Here is a 13,620-nt window from a genome sequence, read left to right as displayed (position 1 = left end):
TTCTTTGAGGTTTTTAAAAAATTATTGTTGAAAATATTAAGTATGTCTCCTTTTTCCCCCCATTGACCTCTCCCACCCCCCAGTACATACCTTCACCCCCCCCTACTATCTGTGTCCATTGATTATGCTTATGTGCTTGCATATAAATCCTTCGGTTGATCTCTTGCCCCCACCCTCCCCTGCCTTCCCTCTGAGGTTTGATAGTCTGGTCTGTTCAATGCTTCTATGCCTCTCTACTTTGTTTCTATGAGGTTTTGTTTTGTTCTTGATTTAGTTTTTTACTCTCCACATAAAATGAAACATAGGTTATTTGTCTTTTCATTATGATTTTAATTTGCATTTCCCTTGATGACTAATGATAACTGAGCACTTTAAAAATACTTTTTTTAATTTTAAATTTACAGAAGTTGCAAAGATAGCATAGAGTTCCTATATATCTTTCACCCAGTATGCCCTGATTTTAATCTTATATAACTGTGGCACATTTGTCAAAACTTAAGAGATTAACACTGGAATATGACTTAACCAAACTTCAAATTTCACAATTTTCCCACTACTATCCTCTCCGTTCCAGGATCCAATCCAGTGTGTCACATTGTATTTTATAATGGGGCAGTTCCTCGTGTTCTTATAGCCATCTGTATATCTTTCACAAACTGTCCAAGTGTTTTGTCAGTTCCAAAAAACTGGATCGTCTTTTTACTTTTTAATTTTTTTTTTCTTTTTAGAGAGAGGAGAGAGACAATGATTGGTTGCCTCCAGCACACCACAACCTGGGCAAGATCCCTTACTGGGAATCAAATTAGCAACCTTTTGGTGCATAGAACAATGCTCAACCAACTGAGCCATACTGTCCAGAGCTGGATCATCTTTTAAATACTGCAAATATTATGTATTCTGGATACAAGTTTATCTTCAGATATTGTGTGTTGTGAATATTTTCTCCTAGTCTTCATCCTAATTTTTTTGTAATCCTCACCTGAGGATGTCTGTCTGTTTAAAATATGTTTTTATTGATTAGAGGAAGGGAGAGAAACATGGATCCGTTGCCCCACACATGCACTTCTGGCCAGGGGTCCAACCTGCAACCTGGTTATGTGCCATGACTGGGAGTAGAACTGGAGACTTTTAGGTGCACGGGATGATGCTCCAACTGAGCCACACTGGCTGGGGCTTGTCTATTATTATTGATGAGCAATTTATCAAATTTTGTGGTTATTGCTGCCTGTGACCTATTAAAACTGTCTACTTTGAGGTCATTAAGATTTTTTTGTCTTCTACATATAGGTTTCAAGTGAACAACTCAGTATTTGGATACTGTCTGGTGTGTTCACCCAAAGTCAAGTCTCTGCATCCCCATTTATCCCTCCCCCTTTCCCTTTGACTATCACCACACTGTTGTCTATGTTTCTTAAACTATACTACAAACCCATTGTAATCAAAACAGCCTGGTACTGGCATAAGAATAGGCAAATAGATCAGTGGAACAGAACAGAGAACCCAGAAATAAACCCATACCATTATGGTTGATACTTGACAGAGGAGACGGGAGCATACAATGGAATAAAGACAGTTTCTTCAATAAAAGGTGTTGGGAAAATTGGACAGGTACATGTAAAAAAAAAAAAATGAGACTAGACCACCAACTTAACACCATACATAATAAACTAAAAATGGATAAAAGACTTAAAAGTCACAAAACCATAAAAATCTTCAGAGAAAACAGGCCGTAAAATCTCAGACAACTCAGCAATACAGGAAAAAAAACATGGGGTTACACCAAACAAGCTGCACAGCAAGAGGAACCAACAAAATGAAAAGGGCAGCCCACTGCATGGGAGAACATATACCAATGCTATATCTGATAGGTGGTTAGTTTTGAAAATATAAGGAACTTAACACCAAAGCATACAACTCAATTAGAAATCTGGGCAAAAGGCCTGAATAAACACTTATTCAGAGGACATTCAGATGGCCAACAGATAGGAAAAGATGCTCAATATCAATCAGAAATGCAAACTAAAACCACAATGAGATATCTCATGCACTGTTATAGGGATGCAGACAGGCGCAGCCACTGGAAAACTGGAGTTTACTCAAAAAATTAAAAAGGATTGCCCTAGCTGGCTTGTCTCAGTGGATAGAGTGTCAGCCTGCGGACTGAAGGGTCCTGGGTTCGATTCCGGTCAAGGGCACATGCCTGGGTTGCAGGCTCGGTCCCCAGTGGGGGGCGTGCAGGAGGCAGCCGATCAGTGATTCTCATCGTTGATGTTTCTATCTCGCCTCTCTTCCTCTGTGAAATCAATAATGAAATATATTTTTAAAAAAAAAATTAAAAAGGACTACCCTTTGAACCAGTGATCTTTTGGGAATATATCTGAAGAAACTCCAAACACTAATTTGAAAAAATACATGCATTCCTATGTTCATTGCAGCATTATTTCAATAGCCAAGATCTGGAAACAACCCAAGTGCCCATCAATAGAGTGGATAAAAAAATCTGTGGTATATTTACACAATAGAATACTACTCGACTAAAGAAAATCTTTTGCAACAGTATGGATGGACCTGGAAAGTATGCTGAGTAAAAAGCCAGTCAAAGCAAAAGATAAATACTATATGATTTCACATATGTGGAATCTAATCAAAGTAAAATAGAAACATACATAGACTGACAGCTGTCAGATGTAAGGAAGAAAGTGATGTTTTGTTCATTAGGTCTATACTAGTAATCCATTTTTTGATATTTTTATGATGTAGGATTTGAAACATTTTTTAAAAGCATGGATATAAGCCCTAGCCTGTTTGGCTCAGTGGATAGAGCATCGTCCTTTGGACTAAAGAGTCCCGGGTTCGATTCCAGTCAAGGGCACATGCCCTGGTTGCAGGCTTGATCCTCAGTCGGGGGTGCAGGAGGCGGCCAGTCAATCTCTTTCGGCCCAGGTACCACTGGCTAATGAAATTTAAAAGTCTAAGGGACACCCCTTCATCCACATCGTGGGGGAGTCCATCCTTCTTGACTGCTAGGTGGAAGAGAGAGAGAGAGAGAGAATGAGAATGAATAAAGCTTTTTTTTTTTTTTTTTTTATTGCTTTAAGTATTACAAAGGGTATTACATATGTGTCCATTTTATCACCCCGCCCTAGACAGTCCCCTAGCCTCCCCTATCCCCCAGTGTCTTATGTCCATTGGTTATGCTTATATGCATGCATACAAGTCCTTTAGTTGATCTCTTACCCCCCTACCTCCTGCCCCCCAACCCTCCCCGGCCTTCCCGCTGCAGTTTGACAATCTGTTTGAGGCAGCTCTGCCTCTGTATCTATTATTGTTCAAAAGTTTATAATGGTCTCTATTATCCATGAATGAGTGAGATCATGTGGTATTTTTCCTTCATTGACTGGCTTATTTCACTTAGCATAATGCTCTCCAGTTCCATCCATGACGTTGCAAATGGTAAGAGTTCCTTTCTTTTTACAGCAGCATAGTATTCCATCGTGTAGATGTACCACAGTTTTCTAATCCATTCATCTACTGATGGGCACTTAGGCTGTTTCCAGATCTTAGCTATGGTGAATTGTGCTGCTATGAACATAGGGGTGCATATATCCTTTCTGATTCGTGTTTCTGGTTTCTTGGGATATATTCCTAGAAGTGGGATCACAGGGTCAAATGGGAGTTCCATTTTCAGTTTTTTAAGGAAACTCCATACTGTCTTCCATAGTGGCTGCACCAGTCTGCATTCCCACCAGCAGTGCACAAGTGATCCTTTTTCTCCACATCCTCTCCAGCACTTGTCGTTTGTTGATTTGTTGATGATAGCCAGTCTGACAGGTGTGAGATGATACCTCGTTGTTTTGATTTGCATCTCTCGGATGATTAGTGACTTTGAGCATGTTTTCATATGTCTCTTGGCTTTCTGAATGTCCTCTTTTGAAAGGTGTCTATTTAGGTCCTTTGCCCACTTTTTGATTGGATTGTTTATCTTCCTTTTGTTGAGTTGTATGAGTTCCCTATAAATTTTGGAGATTAGGCCCTTATCAGATATGACATTGGCAAATATGTTTTCCCACACAGTGGGTTTTCTTGTTGTTTTGTTGATGGTTTCTTTTGCTGTGCAGAAGCTTTTTATTTTGATGAAGTCCCATTTGTTTATTTTCTCTTTAGTTTCAAGTGCCCTAGGAGCTGTGTCAGTGAAGAAATTGCTTCGGCATATGTCTGAGATTTTGTTGCCTTTGGATTCTTCTAGAATTTTTATGGTTTCCTGTCGTACATTTAAGTCCTTTATCCATTTTGAGTTTATCTTTGTGTATGGTGTAAGTTGGTGGTCTAGTTTCATTTTCTTGCATATATCTGTCCAATTTTCCCAACACCATTTATTGAAGAGACTATCTTGGCTCCATTGTATGTTCTTGCCTCCTTTGTCAAATATTAATTGAGCATATTGGTTCGGGCCGATTTCTGGGCTCTCTATTCTGAATGAATAAAGCTTTAAAGCTCCCCTGCCCCCAGCAGCTGGCCCTGCGTCCCTGCCACCTGGGTGGTCACGATGCGACCTGTCCCAGTCCAGCTCACTAGTCATGCGCCATCATTGATGTTTCTCTCCCTCTCTGAAATCAATAAAAATGTTTTAAAACAAACATGGATATCCATTTATTTTAGCATCTTTTGTTGAGAATCTCAGTATATTTGTAGGAGCCATATATACCCCTCGGTACATTACTGTACTTTTTCTTATTAGTATGTCTACCTTTATCTTGATTACTGTAGTTTTATAGTAAATTTTGTAAAGATACTACTTTTTAAAAAAAGTTTTCTTCCTGCAGAGTGTTTTCCCCCCTTAAAGTAATTGCTATTTGTTTTTTCTTCCTCAAACTCCATCTTCCATGTTAGAGGCTTTCCTAAAATGAGTGGAAATTTTTGGTTTCATGCTTATGATTATAAGAGTAGGAGATTAAAATGTTTGTAATCTCTGAAGGCTTTTCGGCTTTGAACTTAACTGTTTGTTGGGGAACCCCTGATTCCAATGCCTTTAGGTTTTTCCTCTTGGGTTAGTAATATTCCTCAAGGAAATCTTGGCCAAATTCCTGCCTTGAAGATCTAAGTTGTTTTTCCTAGCCCAAGATGGAGGGTTGGGGTTTCAGTGTATGTCTGACACGGCCTGCACATGTAATATGCTCTCCACTCCAACAGCTCCTGTTGACTGGGAACTGCTCTTCTCTGTCTTGCCATGGTGATGAAGTAGAGAATGATCTCAGCAATGTTGGAATGGAGTGTGGGGGGAGGGCACAATTAGAAATTTCTCCTGGCATCTCTGTAATGGTGCCTGCCCCTATACCATTTTAGGCCACTCTCCCCTGACCTTCATCCCTGCCCCAGACTCATCTCTATAGGTCAGTGGCTCACAACCTTGGCTGCAAATTAGAATCACCTGGGAATCTAATGTGGCCCCACCCCATAACAAAGAAACAGAATTCTGGAGGATGAGGCCCAGAAATCAGGATTTTAAAAAGATTCCCAGGTGATTCTACTGTGCAGCCAAGGTTAAGAACCACTGCTATAGGTAGAGACTGAGTTCAAATTTCAGCTCCAGCATTACCAGCTGTGTAACCTTAGGGAAGTTACTTAACCTCTCTATACTTGTTTTCTCATCTGTAAAATGGGGTTCATAATATCTAATAGCATTGGCTGAGAAGATTAACTGAGTTAATAGTGCCTGGCATGTGGTAAATGCTGCATAAGTAGCAGATTTCATCTGTCAGTTTTTCTCATGTGTCATCTTTAGGGCTGGAATTGGGGAGGGAGCCAGCACCTTATGTTAGATCAGCATCTTGTAAAGGACTGAAAGTCCCTACTGCAAGCCAAGGTTTTTCCTTTTTCTCCTGAGTCATATTCCTCATTTTTTGGGTACATTATTGTGATTATTCACACAGGGTCCTTTGTTTTATGGATATTATTTTCTTGTATCATTTTTCATTCTATATATACATTTTTAAATCTTTATTCAGATTATTACAGATGTCCCTCTTTTCCCCCCCATAGCTCCCCTCCACCCACTTCCCACCCCACCCCAGGCCCTCACCACCCCACAGTCCGCGTCCATAGGTACTGCATACATGCATATAAGATCTTTGTCCCATCTCTTCCCACATCCCCCTCATCACCTTCCCCCCGAGAATTGTCAGTCCATTCCATTTCCATGCCCCTTAATCTGTTACATTTACCAGTTTATTCTGTTCATCAGATTTTTTATTCATTTGATTTTTAGATTCACTTGTTGATAGATATGTATTTGTTGTCACTTTGTTGTTCATAATTTTTTATCTTTACCTTTTTCTTCTTCCTCTTCTTAAAGAATACCCCTCAGCATTTCATATGATACTGGTTTGGTGGTGATGAACTCCTTCAGCTTTTTCTTGTCTGTGAAGCTCTTTATCAGACCATCAATTCTAAATGATAGCTTTGCTGGGTAGAGTAATCTTGGTTTTAGGTTCTTGCTCTTCATCACTGTGAATATTTCTTGTCACTCCCTTATGTCCTGCATAGTTTCTGTTGAGAAATCAGCTGACAGTCCTATGGGTACTCCCTTGTAGGTAACTGACTTCTTTTCTCTTGCTGTTTTTAAGATTCTCTCTCTGTCTTTTGCCCTTGGCATTTTAATTATGATGTGTCTTGGTGTGGTCCTCTTTGGATTCCTCTTGTTTGGAGTTCTCGGCACTTCCTGGGCTTGTATGTCTATTTCTTTCACAAGTGGTGTTCCTTGGCCTGGCCTGTGCTCTCTCACAATCTGGGACCCCTTGGGATGTCGGACTGCTGGTTTCGGCCTGGTCCCCACAGGCCAGGCCAAGGGACCCCACTGGTGCACAAATCTGTGCACTGGGCCTCTAGTATGCATGTAAGATCTTTGGATAATCACTCCCCATCCTCTCCCCTCCCCCCTTCCCTCTGAGATTCATCAGTCTGTTCCATGTTTCCTGCCTGTGGTTTCTGCTCCAGCATTGAGCGTCTGCCCCCTGGTGGTCAGTGCATATCATAGGTACTGGTCGAATGGTCACTTAGATATATATATATATATATATATATATATATATATATATATAATGTTCTAACTTCTCATCACCATGTTTTGAAGATTTACCCATGTTGCAAAATATACATCTAGTTCATTCTAGCTATAGCATCATAATTGATGGTGTGCATCTCCCATCATTTGCCATCTACTCTGCCTGTTTGGTATGTAAGCTATTTCTTCCTGGCTTATATATTACCTGAAGTATGCTGAGATTTGACCCTAGTTGTGAGTCTAGTGGCATTTTGAGGTGGTTGTGGTGGACCTTAAAAACAGCATTTTAAGGGGTCTGTCCTAGGTAAGGTTATCACAAGATTTTAAGCAGTGAAAGAGTTATTCTAGACACTGCAGGGCTTCAACTGGTAAGGGAAGTTCAGAATGACTTGATTCAAGATTGTCAGTCTCATCTGGGTCCAAACAGATAGATGTCTCCATTCCAAGTTTCAGAGTCCCATTCCTTATAAATGCCCTTTCACGTGAGAAACTTGATGAGACCAAGTTCAACACATAATTCATCATCCAGTTCAGTTGATTTTCAGGAATATGAGGACTGCAGCTATAGACTGATGGACTGAGAGTTAATGGACTTGAGCTTGTAATTTTTTTCTTTGTAAGCACTCAAGTGAACTCAAAATAATCCTCCCAAAACCAGTCTTTTCTTTTTTTAAGACAGGAATTTTATTTATTTATTTTTTTTAATCCTCACCTCAGGATTTTTTCCATTGATCTTTAGAGAGAGTGGAAGAGAGAGAGAAAGACAGAGAGAAATATCAGTGTGAGGGAAACACATCAATTGGTTACCTCCTGCATGTCCCCATCCAGGGCCCCGGGCTGGGGAGGAGCCTACAACCGAGGTACATGCCCTTGACCAGAACTGAACCTGGGACCCTTTGGTCTGTAGGCCGATGTTCTATCCACTGAGCCAAACCGGCTAGGGCTCAACACCAGTCTTTATGGTCATTACTGGTACAATGGTTAAGTGTCAGTCTGCTCTCTCTGAGTCTGTCACCATTTTGCTTGATTTTTACCTTTTAAAAAACATTTTTTAAAAATTGAAGTATAACACAGAAAAGTAAACTAAACCACTTCCATGTCTTTTTTCCTTTTTCTTCTCCCCACCCCTTTTGCTTTATTTGAAATTAGCCCACATGCTATAGAGCAGACTACAAGCACCATGAGGCCAGCTTCAGTATTACTTTTCCTCCTTTAACAACCACCAAAACTGGTGTTCAGATCCAATGGGGAAAGAACCTGTGGGCAAAATCACTTCCTCTTATGATGACCTGGAGTAACTGGTGCTGACCCTGCTTGCCCACCACAAACAACTGTAAAACTGGACAAAATATGAGACAATTATTTTCAGGCATTACACAGTAAGCATTATCTGTATATATACTAGTAAAAGGCTAATATGCTATGTTTCCAACCATCTGACCGGTTGCTATAACATGCACTGATCACCAGGGGGCAGACACCCAACACAGGAGCTGCCAAGCTGCAGTGACTTGGCAGCCCCAGTTCACGGGTGACGCACACCGAAACCAGAGAGGAGGGAGCCCTATTCCTTGTGGGGCCACACGATTCCACCTTTGGCCATGTGTTATGCTGTTGCTGGGGTAATGTTGGCCCCAAATCTGGTTTACTGCACACTTGCATTCGCGTTCCATACCCTATATGACAGAAACTTTGCAGAGTGCCCTCTCACACTCTGGAACCCCACAGAATGTCAGAGAGCCAGTTTTGACCCGATCCCCACAGGCCAGGCCAAGGGACCCCACCTGCCAGAGGGACCCCACTCACTCCATAGACGCTGGGGAGGGACTGCAGGAGGTTGGCTCCAGGGTGTGTGTGGCCCTTCTCGCCCAGTCCTGCCCCGCCAACCACCTTCTAATTTCCTTTCAATGTGCAGAAATCCATGCACTGGGTCACTAGTAAGAGTATAATCTCTGAGAAAAGGGAAACACATTCACTCCAGTTCTCTGCCTGGGGACAACTGCAACACAGGAGGTAGAGTCCTAGTCTCAACAGGTTTAAAATCAAAGTGTTATATTAAATGAATTGCTGCATTCATCTCTGGAGGTTCTAGGAGAGAGTCCATTTCCTTATTCATTTGTGGTGGCAAATTTCATTTCCTGAGTGGTTCTCAACCTTCCTAATGCCGCGACCCTTTAATACAGTTCCTCATGTTGTGACCCCCAACCATAAAATTATTTTCATTGCTACTTCATAACTGTAATTTTGCTACTGTTATGAATCATAATGTAAATATCTGATATGCTATATGTGTTTTCTGATGGTCGCGACATACAGGTTGAGAATCGCTGGATAAGCCTTACAGGACTGAGGTCCATGTTTTCTTTCAGGCTCTAAACTAAGGAATGCTTCCAGCTTCTAGGGCAACGGTTCTCAACCTGTGGGTCACAACCCCTTTGGGGGTCAAATGACCCTTTCACGGGGGTCGCCTAAGACCATCAGAAAACACATATATAATTACATATTGTTTTGTAATTAATCACTATGCTTTAATTATGTTCAATTTGTAACAATGAAAATACATCCTGCATATCAGATATTTACATTACGATTCATAACAGTAGCAAAATTACAGTTATGAAGTAGCAACGAAAATAATTTTATGGTTGGGGTCACCACAACATGAGGAACTGTATTAAAGGGTTGTGGCATTAGGAAGGTTGAGAACCACTGTTCTAGGGGCTACCAGGTTCCTTGGCTTGTATCCCCCTTCCTCCATCTTCAAAGTCAGCAATGGCAGGTTGAGTCCTTATGTTGCATCTCTCTGGACCTTCTGCTTCCCTCTTTTACTTTTAAGGACTCATGTGATTACCCTGGTCCCACATTGATAATTCAGAATAATCTCCCAATTTTATTTTAAATGATTAGCAGCTTTAATTTCATCTGCAAGCATAACTCCTCCATATAACATATTCACAGATTCTGGGGATCAAGACATGGACATTTTTGTGAGGGCCATTTTTCTACTTACCACACAAAATGTATTCTCTAACTGTAATGGAACCAAACTAGCAATCAATAAAAATACAACAGGAAAATCAATGTACACTTGGAAATAAAACTTTAGCACTACTAAATAATCCATGGATCAAAGAGAAAATCTCAAAGGAAATTTTAAAAAGACATAGAATTGAATAAGAATTAAAATACAACATATCAAAATATATGGGATTCATGTAAAGCAGTGTCAAAGGGAAATTTCTAAATATAGTAGCTTCATTGAGATATAATTTACCCTTGAAGATGACCACTGGCAGGTTTTAGTCATTGTACTGGTCGAAGTCCACAGGCAGCCCCGTGTTATACTTCTGCTGCACCTCTTGTACAACTTGGATGTTGGCGGACCTCCGGAAAATCCCTTCAGTGGTGAGAGCATGGGCCTGCAGGTCGGCAATGGTCTCGCGGAGCACAAGAGGAATGGGCTCCTGCTCTGAGTTCTTCTGGAGATGCAGCAGTGAGACCCCAAACTTCTGGTTGGGCACAGGGGGCCGTGGTGACATGGGCTTGGGGGCTGTTGCAGCGCTCTTCTGTGTGGACATCAAGAAGTCATCATACCTGAGAACTTGGCAAGAGATACCTAGTTGCTCTAGTTTCACGTGCTCGCTCAACTCACTCATGTAATTCACATAGAACATCTTCTGCCCAAAGTTGAAGCTAATGGGCTTAAAGAGGATGAGCAGGGTCTTGATGAACATGGTAGGGTACACGATGTACAGGGCCTTGATGTTCTTCTTGTACTTTCGGTCAAACTCCCAGTAGGCATCCTGGAGCCAGCTAAAGGAGGGCTTGTTGTCGCTGGTCAGACCATGGTGCAGGTAAGCAGTGTGTAATCATTCTCCATGTACTGGTCCAGGGTGTGCTTCAGGTACCCCAGGAGCTTACTGTGGTCCAGCTGGTGGCTGGGAGGCATTCAGCAGGCACTAAACATAATGATCTTTTGCTCATACTTGTCATCTCCTGCCACCTCCACATTCTGGTGCCTGGCGATGTTGTAGTAAGGGTTATCGCATTCAGGTGGGTGACAAGTTCTTGGGAGCTGCTTTTGGAGTCATCTGACTTGGGAAAGTCGGGCATTTCATCTGAGGGCCAGTTCTTCTCGTCAATGGAGACTAGCTTCCGCTAGTTCAGAGCCTGACTGGTGTCATTCAAGGTCAAGTCATCCTGCAGCTCTGAAAGTGGGTCCATAGCTGAGCCTGTCCCTGACAGTCTCACCCCACAAAACCTGAAGAGAAACTGCGATCGGGCTCTGCTCCTTTTCTGCCTATTCTTTTTTTGCAAGTAAATGGAATAATAAAATATATAGCCTTTTGTGATTGTCTTCTTTCACTTAATATAAGGTTTACAAGGTTCATCCATGTTGTAGCATATAAAGGGTGTCATGCAAGAAGTAATTTTGATAGAAAACAGGTTTATAATTAAAAATTGTAATTTTTTTATTGATTCATAAAGTATATAGTATAGGGTTATGTATGGAATAGCATATCGGGTAAATGGCCTCCACAGCTTTGCTGGCACATACGCAATCTTTTGTTGAAATTTTACATGACCGTTTTGCATAAATGTGGCTGAATTTAGATGAGGCTCATTTTCATCTTGATGGCTTGGTTAATCAACAAAATTGTCACATTTGGGGTTCAGAAAATCCACGAGTAATTGTTGAGAAACAAATGCATCCACAACGTGTCACTGTTTGGTGTGGATTTTGGGCTGGAGGCATCATCGGACCATTCTTCTTCGAAAATGCGCTGCTCAGGCAATAACAGTTAATGGTGCTCGCTATCGCGACATGATAATCCTGTTTTTTGTGCCTAAAATGCAAGATATGGATGTGGACGGCATGTGGTTTCAACAAGATGGTGCCACATGCCATACAGCCCAAGAAACAATTCAATTACTGCATGAGTCATTTCCTGGTTGTGTAATTTTCCATTTTGGTGATCAGAATTGGCCACCCAGATCGTGTGATTTAACACCGTTGGACTTTTTTCTCTGGGTTTTTTTGAAGTCTAAGGTTTATGCCAACAAGCCCACGACCACCCACGCCTTGAAGGAGGAAATTGAGCGCTGTATCAACGAAATTCAGCCACATTTATGCAAAATGGTCATGGAAAATTTCAACAAAAGAGTGCATATGTGCCAGCAAAGCCGTGGAAGCCATTTACCCAATATGCTATTCTATACATAACCCTATACTGTATACTTTATGAATCAATAAAAAATTTACAATTTTTAATTATAAACCTATGTTTTCTATCGAAATTACTTGCGTGAATTTTGGGACACGCTTTATCAGTATTGCATTCCTCTTTTGGTCAATTATTCTATTGTATGGATATAACACTTTTTTAAAATTGTTTTTAAAAAAATATATTTTATTGATTTTTTACAGAGAAGAAGGGAGAGGGATAGAGAGTTAGAAACACTGATGAGAGAGAAACACTGATCAGCTGCCTCCTGCACACCCCCTACTGGGGATGTGCCCGCAACCAAGGTACATGCCCTTGACTGGAATCGAACCTGGGACCCTTCAATTCACAGGCTGATGCTCTATCCACTGAGCCAAACTGGTTAGGGCTAGTTTTTATTTATTTGTTTTTTGTGTGTCAATCCTCATCTAAGGATATTTTTTCCATTTATTTTTAGAGAGTGTGGAAGGGAAGGGGAGAGACAGAGAGAAACACCCATGTGAGAGAGACACATTGATTGGTTGCCTAATCCCTGTCCAGGGCTGGGGATGAAGCCTGCAACCCAAGTACATGCCAGTGATCAGAATTGAACCCAGGACCCTTCCACCCATGGGCCAATGCTCTATCCACGGAGCCAAACTGGCTAGGGTGATATAACACATTTTTTAAAATGTTTTTGTTGATCCTCACCTGAGGGTATTTTCCCACTGATTTTTAGAGAGAATGGAAGGAAGGGGAAGAGACAGAGAAACGTCAATGTGAGAGAGACACATTGGATGCCTCCCATACCTGCCCTGACCAGGGCCAGGGATCAAACCTGAAACCCAGGTACATGCTCTTGACTGGAATCAAACCCAGGACCCTTCAGTCCCAGGGCCAACACTATCCACTGAGCAAAACTGGCTAGTGTAAAGTTAGTGGCGCAGGAAAACAAAGAGAGTCGAGTCATCCAGAAAAGAAAGAAAAGGAAAGGTTTAATCTGTGTCCCTGGGCGAAAATCCACGAGCCCCAAAGACAGGGCCAGTGAATTCGTGCCAACAGGGAAGGGGGGGCTCCTTTTTATACAGGTGTTTAATGAGGGGTGGGGGGCATGAGCTGAGGAAGTTCCTGCCACGGGGCGTTGACAAGGTATTCAGGAAGGAGTCAGTATCTGTGTGGGGGTCGTTGTGGATTCCAGGGAGGGTCCATTATCTCCATCACCATCTGACTTGCTGGGGCATGCATCTGCTCCTGGGCTTCTCTTCGACCTAACAGCTAGGGCAAGAAAAAACATTCTGTTTAATCCATTCAACAACTAATGGACATTTGAGTAGTTATACATTTTGGTTATCATGA

At 41.6% G+C, this 13,620-nt stretch overlaps 1 pseudogene across 1 annotated transcript; it reads right to left on the bottom strand.

The window, feature by feature from the left end:
- Positions 1-8,295: 8,295 nt before the first annotated feature.
- LOC308511819 (rho GTPase-activating protein 1-like) lies at positions 8,296-11,317 on the bottom strand (annotated as a pseudogene). Its single transcript has 2 exons — positions 10,335-11,317; positions 8,296-8,399 (listed from the first exon to the last, which is right to left on the bottom strand). The product of its transcript is annotated as a rho GTPase-activating protein 1-like (transcript).
- Positions 11,318-13,620: the final 2,303 nt, after the last annotated feature.

The sequence above is a fragment of the Myotis nattereri genome (assembly GCF_964212035.1).
Source record: "Myotis nattereri genome assembly, chromosome: X".
Lineage (NCBI taxonomy): Eukaryota > Metazoa > Chordata > Mammalia > Chiroptera > Vespertilionidae > Myotis > Myotis nattereri.
Note: the sequence above shows the minus strand (reverse complement) of the source record. Positions and strands in the feature narration are given on the sequence as shown.